This window comes from Cetorhinus maximus, chromosome 3 (assembly GCF_964194155.1).
Source record: "Cetorhinus maximus chromosome 3, sCetMax3.hap1.1, whole genome shotgun sequence".
NCBI classification, from domain to species: Eukaryota; Metazoa; Chordata; class Chondrichthyes; order Lamniformes; family Cetorhinidae; genus Cetorhinus; species Cetorhinus maximus.
Window position 1 is genome coordinate 63,395,601 of NC_135881.1, and position 18,195 is coordinate 63,413,795.

The 18,195-nt window shown below is 42.1% G+C and overlaps 1 protein-coding gene across 7 annotated transcripts in view; it reads left to right on the top strand.

The window, feature by feature from the left end:
* cdk14 (cyclin dependent kinase 14) overlaps positions 1-18,195 on the top strand; it is a 726,725-nt gene that overhangs the window by 140,245 nt on the left and 568,285 nt on the right. The window contains exon 1 of one of the 7 annotated variants that reach the window (XM_078538472.1): positions 3,206-3,352. The exons of the other annotated variants lie outside the window; for them this stretch is intronic. The gene's annotated coding sequence lies outside the window, so the exon portion shown is untranslated. Of the gene's footprint in view, positions 1-3,205; positions 3,353-18,195 lie in introns of those variants that run through there. 7 annotated transcript variants of the gene reach the window in all.

Sequence of the window (18,195 nt, forward strand, 5' to 3'; positions counted from 1 at the left end):
AAAATTCAAATGTTGCTGTACCAGTTTTCAGCCTAAGTTGTACACGAGCTAGGAATAGGAGTAAGCTATTCGGCCCCTCGAACCTGCTCCATCATTCGATAAGATCACGGCTCATCTGATTGTGGCCTCAACTCCACTTTCCTGTCTGCTGCCCCCCATAATCCTTGACTCAAATCTATCTGACTCCCCTTTGAATGAGCCAGTCTTCACTGCTCTCTGGGGAAGAGAATTCCACAGACGAGTGACTTTCTGAAAGGGAAAAAGTAGTTTTACCTACTTTTTCCTGGAGCCATTTCTCTTGGAATGAAGAGTATTTGTAATGAAAGCACAAAATTGAGTTTTTAATTAACTAGTTGAACATATTAAAAAGGCCTCAGCTGAGTCTGAGTCACTTTCAACATCCAGCTGAATGTTCTACAGTTAGGCTTGCAATGCAGGTTAGTTGATTATTATTCTCATAGCTGCTATCTAACCTAAGATGCCAAGCTCCTTACCTAGTTTTGACTTCATTGCTGCCTGTAGACTAGCGTTATTATATGTCAATATTAGCCATTAAAAGTTAGTTTGTAAGTGTAGAAAGTGATTAGGACAACCAGTGGGATTACAGTACTAGATAATGATTTGAGGAAAGTCATTCAGCCCACTTTAATTTAATCACCCAGAGATCCTAACCTTTACACTCCCTTCATGCACCCCGGCCCCCCCACCTGCTTATTCAAGTGTCCAGTTGTTCTGTAAATGATTTTATGGTTTTTGCCTATAGTATCTTTTGATGGTATATCTCACATGCTGATCAAAATTTCCATGTATTAGTCTTAAATCTACGTTTTACTACTTGTTTGAACACATGTCCCTATTTCCACATCTGAAGTTTAATTTAGCAATTGCATACAAGTCAATAAGATAAATTCCTAGATGTTTCAAATTTAGGCCGAAAAAGTGAAACTTGAGCAGTCTTTCCTCGACCTTCTCTACTGCAATGCTTGACTGCACTTAGCTCAGCCTCCCTACTGCTGCTGCCTCAATGAGCAAGCTTGTTTTGTGAATGGCCTTTGGCCTTTGGTGCAGGAAGTATTTTCTGGTGAGGAATTCTTAACTTGCACCCAAAGAGTTCCGGTAGACTTTTTCTCCAAAGGTTGTGGAGGACAGACGAGTTTTCCGTTTAACCATGTTATGAACTGGTGGCATCTTGGACCATTTGAAGAGAACCTGCAAATCAATGCTAAATGTTTTGACAAAACAAGCTATCAATCTGGCTGCACTCCCCTTTTTCTCCAACCCCCACACCACCCAAAGGTTTGTCCCTCTGGTGTGCTTTGTACATAGCCCATTCTGCACATTTTGAAAATGTCTAAAACTTGCCAAATATTTCTGACGTCACCTTTTGCAGGTCAAAATGCCAAACTATTATTCTAAATGAAACTTATGAATCGTTCTCTCCAGTCTGTTTCTTTGCCTTGCATGTACCACTTGATTTTCTTGCAGCAATTTTTGAAAGGCTTTTCAGGGTTTTCAACTTTAGTTTTAAAATTACTACACGAGTACAAGTTGCAATAAGTGGGTGTGGTACAATTGAACTCCACAAAGGAGGGGATCAAACACTTGAAGTGTTAAAGAGTTAGTTTGTGTGTGCTTGGGCCAGGAACAGGTTCACAATTGTGAACAAGCTTACTGTGTAGATTAGTCTCTGGTATTGCTTTATTCACACACACACTGCACATTACAAACAACCGCTGGAATGTCAGCTATGCACTCGATGCTCATTTGTTGAGATGTTTATCGTGAATTGTTGAAGTGTGGTTTTCTGTTCGCTGATGACAGCGAAAGGAAAATAAACACTTCTCGAAGCAACTTTAAGCAGGTTTCAGTGATAATTTTCACCTTAATGGATTGCGTACTGTTTATACAACCCGTCAAGAGACAAACTTTTAAATGGGACATTTCTAACAAGGGATAGGCTCCCACTGTTTTTCAGCAGTCACTAGCTGATCTAGGGAGATGAGTAGAAACACAGGTTTTATCTAGGTCTTGGCAATAGTTTGAAGACAGTAGTTTTCAGAAGTTTTTTCAGGCTAGGTTAATAGATGTTATTGCTTCTGAGCCAGGGTTTGAGCACAACAACCAAGGTTGATAGTCTAATATAGTACTGATGGAGGGCTGTACTGTCGGATGAATTTTTCAGATGAAATGTTAAAGCAAGGCCCCATCTGCCTGCTTGGGCGAATGTTAAAAATCCCATGGTACTGTTTCAAAGAAAAACAGGGAAATTATCACCAGTGACTTAGCCAATATTTATCCCTCAGTCAACATAACAAAAATGGATTGTCTGCTCATTTGTCACATTGCTGTTTGTGAGGGTTTTTTGTGCGCATATTGGCTGCTGCATTTCCAGCAGTGACTACACTTCAAAATACTTCCTTGGCTAGAAAGTGCTTTGAGATGTCTGGTGGTCGTGGAAGATGCTATATAAATGCAAGTCTTTTTCTTTGAACCAAACTTTTACCTCCCAGCTCCCAGTAGGCTGTGGCCTTGACTTTCAACAGGTTTTTTTCTGTGAATGAAATGTCCGACTTACACATCCACATGTTGATGACTTCAGTGCATGCATTGTAGGTTCCAATAAAATAGCTTTCTGCAGATCTACACTGCAGACCAATGTTATCTGTAGCTGCAGCAGCCAATGCTGGGAGTCTTTTTTTTAAACTAATAAGAATCTAAGCAGTGTTTCTGACCCCATGCCATTCGAATGACCGCTTTGCCTGTAGTTTTCTAGGGAGCACTTGCATATTTCACTGTGAGGGGTCTCTTGTGCTTTATTCTGTAATACATGTTTCCCACATTCTTGCCCCATTTTTATTAACTGTGACACTGCTGCAAATTGATCTCTAATTGAATTTTGTTAAACGAGCACTGTACAATAACTGTCAAGACGAAATCCGCATGGTTACTTCTGACTGCAGTCATGCTGCAGAGCCAGACTATCTCAGTTTCCTTGTAACTATACAGACCAGCTCATCCCACCGTGGGGTCTGTTTATTCAGAATATTGTTTGTATGAGGTTATATATTTTTAAAAGGGAAGTATTTTCTTTGCAATATATTTTTTGCTCATAATGCTTGCTGGTTTGTGAATGAAACTATATGTGACTGAACTGACTTTAAAGGAAAAATTTAGTTTCCTCCGTTGTATTCCCCCTTCCAAAAGTAGTACAATCGTACCATTTTAGCTTGCTTGTGCAGGAAGATATTTTGAGTTCATTTATTGAACCTGATTGGCCTGTCCAGGTTTCAGGAGAATTTCCAGATATTGAAGTAGAAGTGAAAGGATCCTGTAAAGTATCTAGGACTTAAAGGTAAGACTGATGACTGTTTGCAGGGTGAAGCATTACTGTGAACAGCTTGAATCAGCATTCCTAAAGCAGATCACAAGTGCAACACCTAGGAATGCAGCGATGTTGATGCAGTTGGTGTCCCTGGCCCTAGAAATGGTTGTTGATATTCTGTTTGATATAAGATTCTAAATTCATGCTTTCCAGCATGGGGCTGCAGATGATACTGATACGTTGTTTTAGATGGCTGACATTGAAATACTGTAGTATTTGTTTTGCAAGATTGTTTCACCTCGGTCTGTTTATTTTCTCTCTCAAAATATGTTTATATACTGTCCTGCATTGTCAGAGCATGGTTGGCTTAACCTACTCTGGGTCAAGGTAGGTAAGTAATTCATGGGCCGCTTTCCCATACAATATATATTGTACAAGCCTTGAACATGGCTGAATGCTATTGAGGGTGAAGTAGATTTCTGTATTAAGTGTACACATTGCATATATGTTTTTGATTTGTGCAGTGCACATTTAGTTTTTAACATTTGATTTGAATACAATTTGAATCGAGGAATCAAATGGCAGAAGCTGTCACTAGACAGTGTTGCTACTGTTGAAGCAGAATTAAACAGAGGCAGCAGCTGTTGCCTAGTATTATGGCTGACTCCAATGTGATTGCTCAGCAAGTTGAGGTAACATTGCAGCATTTCTGTACAATTAAAAAGATATATGTATGTGTGGTTTTGATACAATGTGAAGTGGTGATGGAATTGCTCTTCAGTATTCTTAATGTAGCATCAACTATTTAAGATTTAAAATGGAATAGCGCACTTTTGGTGGATGCGTAAATAGCAGTAGAACTGCAGGCATGGTGCTGGCAATGAATGACTTCCCTGGCTTCATGTTTAGGGAAGTATAAAGGAAATGATTAAAGTATTGAGTTACAAAAATGAGATTAAATGAAAATGTACGAGGACAGTAAATGCCAAGGTATTTATAGGATAGGGCGTCATTCATACTGCACTTAAGAACTCATTCTTTCTGTTGTTTCTTGAGGTGGTGAATGTATTTCTATTTGGTCTTAATAGTTTATTGAGGTTTTCTTGCATGAAGTTATGTAGAATCTATAGTTTGAGCAAGTTCTTTTTTTCCCTTTCAGGTGAAGTGTTTTCCTTTCAAGGTCATTGAGAGATATACATTGAATTAAAACAAAGTTGTTTATTAGTTGCCAAGAAGTGTTAAAACATGTAAATGTAGTAACCTATGAATCTTAATCGCAATGGTTTGAGCTGTGTCTTCTGCTTAATCATATTGGGGACAGTGATTATTAGTTTCAAAAAAAATATGGGTTATGTGATGAAGTGATATTCATTGAAAAGAATCCTTTCCTAAAATGGTATGTTGTGTCTTAAAATCAAGTAGGAAAGATCCCAAAAATAATTTGTTTGGTTTATATTACAAATTTTCAGTTTATTGAAGTGCAGAGTATGTTGTTTACATATATTGTACAGTAGAAGGGATAGTACAGCAAACAATCTAACCTGACAATTGAAGAGCTGCTTTTTTTCCTCATGTTCTCATTTTTTTCTCATACATTTAAAACTTCACTAGTTTCATGAAAGAAATAATTGAAGCTGAGTAGATAACATTGCTCCCAGCTGAGCGAGCGTTGATTTTTATCGTCTTCTCCCTAGCTTTCAATCATTGGATCATTGACGTCACATTGAAAATATGCAGAGAAACCAATCTGAGTTTCCAAACCAAACTTCTGAGGAACCCAAACAAAAGCAGAAAATGCTGGAAAAACTCAGGTCTAACAGCATCTGTGGAGAGAGAAACAGTTAACGTTTCGAGTCTGTACGACCCTTCTTAAGAGCCACACAGACTTGAAACGTTAACTCTGTTTCTCTCTCCACAGATGCTGTTAGACCTCCTGAGTTTTCCCAGCATTTTCTGCTTCTGTTACAGATTTCCAGCATCTGCAGTATTTTGCTTTTATTCAGAGGAATCCATGTAGTTAGAATTTCCACAATCAAATCTTGGAGATCTCTAAGCTTATGCAGGTGTACTGCTGGAAATTAACCAGTTAAAGAAAAAGGATTTGCATAGCACTTTTGCATCCACAGGATGTCTTTTTTTCTTTGTTCATGGGATGTGAGTATCACTGGCTGGGCCAGCATTTATTGCCCATCCCTAATTGTGCTTGAGAAGGTGGTGGTGAGCTACCTTCCTGAACCGCTGCAGTCCATGTGCTGTTAAGGAGGGAGTACCAGGATACCAGTGACAGGTGAAGGAATGGCAATATGTTTCCAAGTCAGGATGGTGAGTGATTTGGAGCAGAATTTCCAGGTGGTGGTGTCTTCTGCCCCTGTCCTTCTAGACTGTAGTGGACGTGGATTTGGAAGCTGCTGTCTAAGGAGTCTTCGTGAGTTCGTGCAGTGCATCTTGTAGGTAGATAGTACACACTGCTACCACTGTGCCTCAGTGGTGGATTGAGTGAATGTATGGGGATGGGGTGCCAATCTAGTGGACTGCTTTGTCTTGGATGGTGTCAAGCTTCTTGAGTGTTGTTGGAGCTGCACTCATCCAGGCAAGTGGAGGGCATTCCATCATGAAAGCACATCACTGTTAATTTAAGTAATTTTGAAGCTGCATCAATGTTGTAATATAGGGAAATATGTGCAGAGGGAGATCCCAAAAAGCAATGTGATAATGACCAGATAATGTACTTTTGATAGTGTTGGATGAGAAGGAAACTTTGGTCAGAATATCAGGAGAATTGCATTGCTTTTCTTAAAATTGTGCTGTGGGATCTTTGCTATATGCTTGTGACTTATTTCCTCCTTCAGTGAGAGTTCTATCTCAGAGTTATTACTGTTAGTCTGAGACCAGACCTATGTTTTGGTAAGATCCGGTTTGGAACCAATAACCTTTTTGTTTAAACTGTGTGCAAAGTTTGAGATTCAAGGCACTGGCTAAGAGAATAAAGCCACAAGATTCCATGGGTTTTGAACAAACAAAAACATACTTTACTGCAGAGAGTCAATAAGTTGAAACAGTTTATAATAACTATCCTGTGCTCTAACATTCAGGGTTAATATGAGATACTTGTGAATTAACAGGCAAACTGTGGTCGAACATGCCATACTGTACAATAAATAGCAAATGTGACCAAGACACATCCCACAGATTTCTCAGCAACCCACCTGGGCATCAGTAAACACTCAGTCAATGAATCTTGTTGAAACTCACGGGGGATTCCAAACTTTCATTTTTGAAGATCAAGCCTCTGAATTCTCTAAAGCCATTCCAACTTGGACTGCCTCAGTGATTGCATGCCCCCCATGGTTTCAATCTCAGCTCCCAAGGCCCCATTCCCCTGGATTTCTGAGTCTGCAATCCAGCCTCCACTTACTGATGCAATTTCAGCTCTTTAATAGCTGGCTAGCTTCACTGGGCTGGTACTGCCCCTGGATATCACTGAACTCCAATCTCCCTAGCTACACCAAGCTATAAATGGCTCCTAGGGCTTATTCTGAGCCCTAACCCTTTCGAGCACAGAGCTAGTCACCTTCTGCCACCTCCTCAGCCCCTCAAGACTTTTCCTGAGCCCTAAAATGCAGAGATATCAAACGGCCCCTGGGACTTCTCATGAACTCCAACTACACAGGGCCAGCAACAGCAACACGTTTGCTGCCTGGAGCCTGCTAACAGCTCCACCTTTTTGATATGGCCTTTTCCCCTGCTGCAGAACACACTACCCCAGAAAACACCCAGATAAATTGAAACTCTAGAACTTTCCTGAGCTCCACCCATCTCCATGTCGACACAGCCTTCTAGGGTTCGCTGCTTTTAAATTAATTGTGGCTTTAACTCCCAAAACAAAGCAACTGTCTAGGCTGCATTTCTTTGCAAACTGTGTAGACACCTCACCTCCAACTCTCCAGCTAATTAAGCCCACCTGCTGTTTTATACGAACATACGAATTAGGAACACTCGGCCCCTCAAGCCTGCTCTGCCATTCAATTAGATCATGACTGATCTGAATGTAATGTCTACCCCGATAACTTTTCATCCCTTTGTTAATCAAGAATCTATCTAGCTCCGCCTTAAATATTCACAGGCTCTGCTTCCACCACCTTTTGAGGAAGAATTCCAAAGGCTTGCAACCCTCGGAAAATTCCTCCTTATCTCTCTTAAATGAGCGATCCCTTATTTTTAAACAGTGACTCCTAGTTCTAGTTCTAGATTCTCCCACAAGAGGAAACATCCTCTCCACATCCACCCTATCAAGACTCCTCAGGACCTTGAAGGTTTCAGTTAAGTCACTTCTTACTCTTCCAAATTCCATTGGATACAAGCCTAACCTGTTCAGCCTTTACTCATAAAACAACCCGCCCATTCCTGGTATTAGACTAGTAAAACCTCTCTGAACTGTTAGCGTATTTACATCTTTCTTTAAATAAGATGACCAGTACTGTATACAATACTCCAGATGTGGACTCACCAATACACTCTACAACTGAAGCATAATCTCCTACTTTTGTAATCAATTCCCCTCACGATAAATTATAGCATTCTATTAGCTTTGCTAATTACCTGTTGTAGCTGCATACCAACCTTTTGTGATTCATACATGAGGATACCCGGATCCCTCTGAATCTCAGAGCTCTGCAATCTCTCACCATTTAGATAATCTTTTTTATTCTTCCTGCCAAAATGAACGATTTCACATTTGGCCACATGATACTCCATTTGCCAGATTTTTGCCCACTTACTTAACCTATCAATGTCACTTTGTAGCCTCCTTACATTCTCTTCACAATTTACTTTTCTACTTATCTTTGGTTGCTAAATTTGCTGATGACACATTCCTTCGGTCCCTTCATCCGAGTCATTTATATAAATTGTAAAAATTTGAGGCCCCAGCACTCATCCCTGTGGCACAGTGCTCATTATGATCTGATCTTTCTAGCCATTTGCCCCTTAAATCACTATGGCCCAAACCCTTTAAGTGTAATTGCCTTCAAGCTGTTCCATTTGCATTTATCCCATTTTCTACAGTTAACTTGAATTCTCCCAGAGCTAAATATCACCTCCTAAATTAGTACTATGCAGCATGAACTATTTATAATACCACTGACACTTAAGACCAATGTAGACTTTCAGCTTATCCAGTTGAGCACTCTGCCCATTAAGGCATTGGCTTTCTTGAAGCCAAATGGGAGCAATCCCAGTCTAGCTGGATGATCATTTACAGACAGTATCCTAGAATCCCACAGATGCATCTGGCTGAGGGATTAATCTAGGATACAGTGCCAGATTGCATAGAGGGAAGCAATTATTAGTGAAGCTGCACATCTCCAAATGTTGGGATGATGTGTAGCAATGTTGTGGTTTGAAGGATGGCGGTCTAGGAGAGCATACAAATTGACAAAATTGAGTGCTCGGGATGAACTGGTACATTTTACATAATCCCTTCTAGCACCTTGCATGCCAAGTATCGGGTTTCTCATCAACCAGCTAGCAGGCATCTACTTTTTTTTAACTTTTACCAGATAATGTGTTAGCTCATCACCAGCTGCTTAATTTAGGTCATCATTTGATGGACTTTGGCAAAGGCACATGCTATCATGAAGTTAACTCCCCCCTCTAGGGTGTTGAATGATAGATCTCTGTGCCCTGCTCCTTTTTTTTTGCTAAAATCACCTAACAGTTTGGTTCTGGTTGGTTCAGGAGCTGGTTGGTGGACTAAAGGAAGAAAAATATTAACAAATGGTATAAATGAATCACCATGCCAGAATCCCACAATGACCGGATTTTTGCAAAATAACTTTTTATGGTTAAATCGGAATGGGTATATAAAATGAATAGGAAATAAATAGTGCTTTGAGCTACATTGTCAAACAGGTTATATAATCAACTCCTTCAAATTTGAAGTTACCTAATTTGAATTATTTGATAAATTGATTTCTTTTCAAGTGCAAAATGATGAATACTGTTTCTATTTGCTTAAGATTTTTTGGGGAGCGGGATGCAACGTATTCAAGTTAAGTGACCTGTTCACCTCCACCCACTACTGTGTAACGTAGATCTCTTAAGAGGGGAATTGTTGGGAAATTTTACAATAAGCCTTGTCTGTAAATATTTGTGGTATATCAAATTGAAAACAAAGCTTAAATTGCATGTGCTGTGTCAAACTGTTTTGAACCTTTCAAACCCCAAAGCTTGAAGCTGTTCCAACATTAATTCCGGAAATTACAGCTAAAACATGAATTCACCTGTTCTAAATCAAATTTCTGATGCCAGATTCTAAGAGCATATTTGATTAATAGGTCTTTTTAAAAAAAAAAGGCAGAATCTTGTTGGGGGTCTTGCCTGCCAGCTGGAGAGTCAGTGAGACCTGAGCTGCCCCCTTTTGGGAAGGCCCACCGAATCGCAAGTCAATCAGGCAGTGGCGAGGTAACTGGCAGGCCTTTTCTAGAAGCGAAACCCTGGGACCGGAAGTCTTGCCTACCCAGAACTGCAGGTAATTGGAGGATGGCAGCTTTTGTGCTCAGCAGTGGCACGGGAGCATATGGCTGCTGCTGGAAGGGCAGGCACCGGAGTCCCAGGATCATAGAATGTCCCAGACCACATGTAAGTAATGTGTGCTCGTCCTTCCTGATGTCAAGACCCTCAAGCAGGCACTGATAATGCCTTTGATTGAGGGAACCCCCACCCGCCTCAGAGGTAGCAGGGTGGCCATATGGTCTTGGCTGCTGTACATTTCGTATGGTGATGGGCCTGCCTGTAGCTGGGTTAATACCAGCGGTGGCAGGATGAGGCCTTTATGTGATCATTAATTAGCCACTTACAGGCCTCAATAGGTGGCGAGCAGGAAGGTTGACCATGGACCTTCCCACCCAGAACTTAATTCTAGTGGAGGCAGGAAGGTGGTGGGGATCCGGTATACTGCCATCCCATCTAATTACATGTCCTTCCTACCTCCAATCACTGTCATTGGCTGAACTGATGAATAATCAGGAATTCACAGAATCTTTACAGTACAAAAGGAGGCCATTCGGCCCATCGAGTCTGCACTGGCTCGCTGAAAGAGCATTCTACCTAGTCCCACTCCCCTACCTTATTCCCGTAACCTTGCACATTCCTTTTCAGATAGCAATCCAATTCCCTTTTTCAATACCTTGCTCGAACCTGCCTCCACCACCCTCGGGAAGTCGGTTCCAGACTCCAACCGTCCTCTGGGTGAAAATTTTTTTCATCGTATCACATTTGCTCCTTTTGCCAATTATTTTGAATCTGTGCCCTCTAGTTTTTGATTCTCCCTTGAGGGGGCACAGTTTCTCACTACCTTGTCCATACACCTCAGGATCTTGAATACCTCTATCCAGTCTCCTCTCAGCCGCCTTTTCTCTGAGGAAAGCAGTCCCAACTTCTCCAATCTAACCTCATACATACAGTCCTTCATGCCTGGAATCATTCTTGTGAATCTCCTCTGTACTCTCTCCAATGCCATCACATCCTTCAAGTATGGCACCCTGAACTGGAAGTAGTACTATAGATGAGGCCTAACTAGTGTCTTATACAAGTTCAACATGACCTCCTTACTTTTGTAATCAATGCCCCTATTAATAAAGCCTAAGCTACTATATGCTTTATTAACTGTGCTCTCAACATGTTCTGCCATCTTCAATGGCTTATACACTGAGGTCCCTCTATTCCTGCCCCTTCTTTAGAGTTTCTCCCTTTATTTCATACTGTCTCTCCATATCCTTCTTGCTAAGATGAATCATCTCTCACTTCTCTGCATTCAACTTTATCTGCCACTTGTCTGCTCAATCTAACAACATATCTATGTTCTTTTGACCGTCAAGACTATCCTCCCAACAATTGACAATGTTTCTAATCTTCGTATCATCTGCAATTTTTGAAATAATGTCCTGAACCCCACAGTCCAAGTCATTAATATCTATCAGGAAGAGCAAGGGTCCCAACGCTGACCCCTGGGGAACTCCACTACAAACCTTCCACCAATCTGAAAAACATCCACTAACTGCTACACTTCATTACCTGTCACTCGGACAGTTTCTTCCTAAGTGCCTACTTTCCCTTTTATTCTATGAGGTAGATTTTTGCTCTCAAGTCTCTTGTGTGGCAATGTGTCATATGCCTTTTGAAAATCCATATCCACCACATCAACAATGTTGTCCTTATCAGCCTTCTCTGTTACCTCCTCAAAAAAACTCCAAGTTAGTTAACCATGATTTTCCCTTAATGAGTCCATGCTAGCTTTCCTTAATTATCCTGCATTAGTCTAAGTGACTATTGATTTTGTCCTGAACTATCATTTCCAGAAGTTTGCCTACCACTCAAGTCAGACTGACTGGTCTGTAATTGTTGGCTTTATCCTTGCACCCTTTTTTTGAACAAGGGCGTAACATTCGCAATTCTGAAGTCCCCTGGCACCACTCCTCTGTCTAAGGAAGACTGAAAGATTATTAGTGCCTCTGCAATTTCCACTCTTTCCTCAGTACCCTTAGATGCATCTCATCTGGTCCTGGCATCTTATCTATTTTAAGTAAAGATAGCCTTTCTAAAACCCTTCCTCCTCAATTGTAAATTCTAGTGTACCAGTTACCTCCCCCCTCACCTTGGCCTGGGTAGCATCTTCCTTTGTAAAGACAGATGTCAAGTACTTGTTTAATACCTCCATTATTTCTCCTGACTTGACGTGCAAGTCCCCTTGCTTTTATCCCTAATTGGCCCTAATCTTTTACCACCCTGTTCTGTCCTTTTCCATGATTAACCTAAACCTTACGATACAATGGTCACTGTCCGCTGGAGGCTCTCCCACTGATATTTGATCCACTTGGGCCAACTCATTCTCCATAACCAGGTCCAGCAGTGCCTTCCTTCTTGTTGGACCAGACATTCTGATGCAAAAAATTATCTTGAACACATTCCAGGAAATCTCACCCCTCATGGTCCTTTGCACTATTCCTATCCCAGTCTGTATTTGAATAATAAGTCCCCCATTTGCATTACTCTATAATTCTTGCATCTCTCTGTAATTTCTTTTCAGGTTTGTTTCTCTACATCCCTTCCACAAGCTGGTGGTCTTATATGCTACTCCAATCAATGTTATCGCACCTTTTGCATTCCTTGCCTCTAGCCAGAGAGATTCTGTCCTTGACCCCTTTGGAACATGCTCTCTCTCCAGTACTGTAGTTTCATCTTTAATCAATACTGCCACTCCCCCCACCCCCTTCTTCCTTTTGTCTCTCCAAAACACCTTGTACCTAGGAATATTTAATGACCAGTCCAGCCCTTCTTTGAGCCAGGTCACTGTTACAGAAATAATATTATAATTCCATTTATCAACCTGTGCCTGTAGCTCAGCAATCTTATTAACCACACTGCGTGCATTCAATACATGCACATCAAACCTGATTTAGGCCTTTTTACTTTGCCCCATACTCCGACCCCATCTAATGACTTACTACTGTCTACTCTAATTCCATCAAACTCTCCAAGTATTCTAAAAGCAAAAGCTCTGAAGAAGAGTCATATGGACAGGAAACGTTAACTCTACTTTTTTTTCTCCACAGATGCTGTTAGACCTGAGTTTTTCAGCATTTTCTGTTTTTTTGTCTCCAAGTAATATATCTACTTTGATATTACTCTGACCTTGATATTACTCCTTCTCTACTTCCCACTGCCAATTTCTCCTCTCCACTCTGAGTTTCCCCTCAGGTTCCCATCCCCCTGCCAATCTAGTTTAAACCCTCCCTAACAGCACTAGCAAACCTCCCCGTGAGGGCATTAGTCCCAGTGCTGTTAATGTGTAACCTTTCATCCTTGTACAGGTCCCACCTGCCCCAGAACTGGTCCCAATGCCTCAGAAATCCAAAGCCCTCCTTCCTACTCCATTTCTCCAACCACTTGTTGAACTGCTCAATCTTCCTATTCTTATACTTGCTAGCATGTGGCATTGGGAGTAACCCTGAGATTGCTGCTCTTGAGGTCCTTTTTTAAAATTCCCTTCCTAACTCCCTAAAATCTGCTTTCAGGACCTCATCCCTTTTCCTATCCTATGTCATTGTCCCAGTGTGGACCACGACCTCTGGTTGTTCATCCTTCCCCAAGTGTGCCTATGCTGAGTCCGGAAAGGCCTATACCTATGGGACCTGTACTTATACCAACCTATGAGACTCCTGTGACATCACTTTTAGATTTAATCCATAAACTTCTCTCTGTCTGTCTGTGTGTGTCTCTCTCTCTCTCTTAGTATCAATGTTTACTTTTAGTGAATGAATGTGTTATTGATTTATAGGGATAAAATGTTAAATCAAAAGTTTGTAAATTTTGATGACTAATTCTTTCATTTTTAATTTTTGTGATGTTTAATCTTTCACCCTTGACATTTACACATTCTAGTGATGGACTCTAGTTATTTTATTGGTGCAGCAAGATGTATGTCTCAAAGGGTGCATGACCACCCCTTGCCATATGCCAAATGCTATTTTCTATTGCAATCTCTGGGCAAATTCCATGCACGGATAAAACTTGGCTTTACCTGATCCTTGACATTGTACAGCAAGTCCACAGTGTGCATCTTTTATATTTTGCAACTTTAGCAGATTTGTAATCTTTTTGAGGTATTGGAGAAAAGGAAAGCATAAATTGCTCAATACCCCCAAGCATGCAAATCCACACCACTGGAACTTTCAAATTAAGAATGTTTGTCATTTTTTTGTATAGTGTTTGAGTTCATTGTTACATGCTTTTAATTTGTTAGGGTAGACCTGTGGGAGTCCAAAACTACAGGCTGTACATATAGGGTGGTGACCAACAGATCTAATGAGGAATTCAGGAGAAATTTCTTTATTGAGAGTTGTGAGAATCTGAAACTTGCTACAACATGGATTGGGTGAGAGGATGAATTTAATGGATGAATTTAAGGGAAAGCTAGTTAAGTACATGAGGAAGAAAGGAATAGAGGGATATGTTGATGGGGGTGAGATAAAACAAGGTGTGAGAAGGCTCATGTGCAGTATAAACATCAGCATAGACTTGCTGGGTGCAATAGTCTGTTGCTGTGATATAAAATTCCAGCTAATGCTTGTATAACAAACACACGTTTTACAGCACGTGCTGTCATATTTCCAGTCATCATTACAGCTTGGAAGGCTGAACAAGAATAAATAACAAATAATAAAAGGAGCAGTTGGCTATCTTTGACAAGTGCCTCTAAAGTAAGATTACTATCGGTAGGGGCTTCTTTATTTCTCTAATTAAAAAGCTGTTACACACAAGTACGGTCTTAATTGGTTCTGGGGAGCTAATTTTTGTTTGGTTCTGTCATATCATTTTTAAGAATGCCCATCTATCCTCCCTTCCCAATTTTACCCATGTGAATTGATCCTCTAATGCAATATAGAATACAGAAATTCATACAAGTTACAGAATTAGACCATTTAGCCCAACCAAATCATGATTTACCCTCCAAGTAAGCAGATAATTCTAATTGTTTTCACAGCCTGTTCCCACATCCTTTCACCCTCTTTCCTTCATCCAGCTACCCAATCAATCTTGCATGTTATATAATTTCTGTATTTACCATTAATCTTGGAAGTGAACTCCACATTGTGTCAACTCAGAAATTTCTCCTGTTCTTGATTCTAAATCTCTTGCATTTGACCATGTATCTGTGAACCCTTGCCCTTGGTCTCTCAACTACTGGAAATACTTCTGTACAATCCTTTCAAACACATCATCCCATAACCTGTGTAATTCCTCATACCAGACAGCAGTTTAGTGGATCTGCATTGTATCCTTTTGAAAGCCTAAACGTTCTTCCTAGAATTTTGGAGACCAATAATACATACAGGACTCTAAATGAGATCTTATTAAAGTTTGCTTAGGCTCACTATTACCTCTTTGCTTTTATATTCTGGATTTTATCTCAAGATATAGAATTCTATTAGGTTGCAAGGCTGTGAAAATGGCTAAAAGGTCACCTTAAATGCCCTGTAAACCTATACTCTCAAATTGCTCCATTCTCCCACTGCTGAACCCTGTACTTTAGCACTACTCACTTTGAGTAGCAGCTGCTTTTGGGAACGTAGGGCAGAATTTTGAGGTCGGCAGGCTCGAGGTCAGGTGGTAAACGGGCTGCCGCCCGCAATCAGCCCCCAGCCGCGATTCATGCTGGCGGGTCAATTAAAGCCCACCCAGCAAGAAACGTGGCTCCCCACTGGTCAGGAAGGGCTGAATGGGAGTGGGGCCTGTTGCCCGCTGGGTCCAATGGCGACCTGGCGGCTGGTTTAAAAATGGCACAGGCAGCCCCGGAAAGCTGCCACAGAAGTACATCTGTTCTGCGTTAGCAACCTCGAGTAATGGAGTCTGGTGTGGCTGGAGGGCAGGTCAGGTGGGCACTTGGCCCCCTGCTTTTTGGACGAGTGCCTCGCGGTCCTCCTGGAGGAGATGGCTGCCAGCACGCAATCACCAACATGCAGTCGCTCCTAGACCCCGAAGGGCCACTCCTGATGCCAGAGGACCACCAGGCTTCATTTGCACCTGCATTACACCCACTCCCTAAACCAGGCACCAACGCAGATACCAGCACCTTGGTGGGCATTAGATCGGCAGTTAGAATGTCTGTGCACATTGGTGAGGGCACTTCACACTCGCTTGAGGTGCAGGTGGAAGCAGAGTGCCCTGGGCGCTGGCAGTCGGAGGACTGCTGGGAACCAGGACGATGCTCAGCCGAAGGCAAATGATGAGCCTCTGGAGCCGTCCATTAGGCGGCAGATGCTGGATGTCTATCAGGATGTGCAGGAGGATCTGGCAGAAGCCCATGAGGGTCTGCTTGCCATGTCCTCCTCCATTGTGGAGAAGTCCATGCAGAGCATGAGCAGTGCGTTGACCCTCATGGCTGAGCACACTGCCTCCTCTGAGTTCAGCTCTTTCTGTCTCTGTTTGAACCAAGATTGTAACTAGGACAGGAGCTGAGTGGCCCTGGTGGAACCCAAACTTGGTGTCAATGAACAGGTTATTGCCAAGCAAGTGCCGCTTGATAGCACTGTTGATAACCCCATCCATTACTTTACTGATGACTGAGAGCAGACTGATGGGGCAGTAATTAGCTGGCTTGGATTTGTCCTGCTTTTTGTGTACAGGACATACCTGGCAATTTTCCACATAGCCAGGTAGATGCCAGTGTTGTAGCTGTATTGGAACAGCTTGGCTAGGGGCGTGGCAACTTCTGGAGCACAAGTCTTCAGTACTATTGCTGGAATCTTGTCAGGGCCCATAGCCTTGGCACTATGTAGTGCCTTCAGCTGTTTCTTGATATCACATGGAATGAATAGAATTGGCTGAAGATTGGCATCTGTGATGCTGGGGACCTCCGGAGGAGGCCAAGATGGATCATCCACTCAGCACTTCTGGCTGAAGATTGTAGAAAATGATTCTGTCTTGTCTTTTGCACTGACATGCTGGGCTCCTCCATCATTGAGGATGGGGATATTTGTGAAGCCGCTGCCTCCAGTAAGTTTAATTGTCCACCACCATTCAGGACTGGATGTGGCAGGACTGCAGAGCTTAGATCTGATCCATTGGTTGTGGAATTGTTTAGCCCTGTCTGTCACCTGCTGCTTATGCTGTTTGGCACGCAAGTAGTCCTGTGTTATACACCTGATTTTTAAGTATGCCTGATTCTGCTCCTGGCATGCTCTTCTGCACTCTTCATTGAGCCAGGGTTGATCCCCTGGCTTGATGGTAATGGTAGAGTGGGGGATATGCCGGGCCATGAGGTTACAGATTGTGTTCGAGTATAATTCTGCTGCTGATGGCTCACAACGCCTCATGGATGCCCAGTCTTGAGTTGCTAGATCTGTTCGAAATCTATCTCATTGAGCACGAGTAGTGCCATACAACACAATGGAGAGTATCCTCGATGTGAAGGTGGGATTTCATCTCCACAATGACTGTGCGATGGTCACTCCTACCAATACTGTCATGGATAGATGCATCTGCGGCAAGCAGGTTGTTGAGGATGAGGTCAAGTATGTTTTTCCCTCTTGTTGGTTCCCCCACCACTTGCAGATCCAGTCTAGCAGCTATGTCTTGTAAGGCTCGGTCAGTATTGATGCTGGTGAGCTATTTTTGGTGATGGACATTGAAGTCCCCCACCCAGAGTGCCTTCTGCACCCTTGCCACCCACCTTGCTTCCTCCAAGTGATGTTCAACATGGAGGAGCACTGATTCATCAGCTGAGGGAGGGCAGTACGTGGTAATCAGCTGGAGGTTTCCTTGCCCATATTTGACCTGATGCCATAAGACTTCGTGGGGTCCGGAGTCTCTGACCTGCAGTAGGTTACAGGTTAGAGGTTTTCTCCTTGTCAAGATTACTGAGAATCACAATTCATTGGGCCAGAATTGGGGTGATCAGAATGAGGAACATAGGACTTCGGAACATGAGTAGGCCCTGTGAGCCCTTGAGCTTGCTCCGCCATTAAATAAGATCATGGCTGATCTGGTTGTGGTCTCAACTACACTTTCCTGTCTGCCCCCTATAACCCTTGACTCCCTTGTCTATCAAAAATCTGTCAAACTCTGTCTTGAATAAATTCAATGACTCAGCCTCCGCTACTTTCTGGGGAAGAGAACAACCTTTTTAGTGAAAATAAAATCTCCTCTTCTGTGCAAATGGTAGACCTCTTAGTCTTAAACTGTATTCCCTGCTTCTAGTCTCTCCCACAAGTGGGAATATCCTCCTGGTATCCACCCTATCAAATCCCCTCAGGATCTTATGTTTCAATAAGATCAGCTCTCATTCTTCTAGACTCCAATGGGTACAGCTCCAA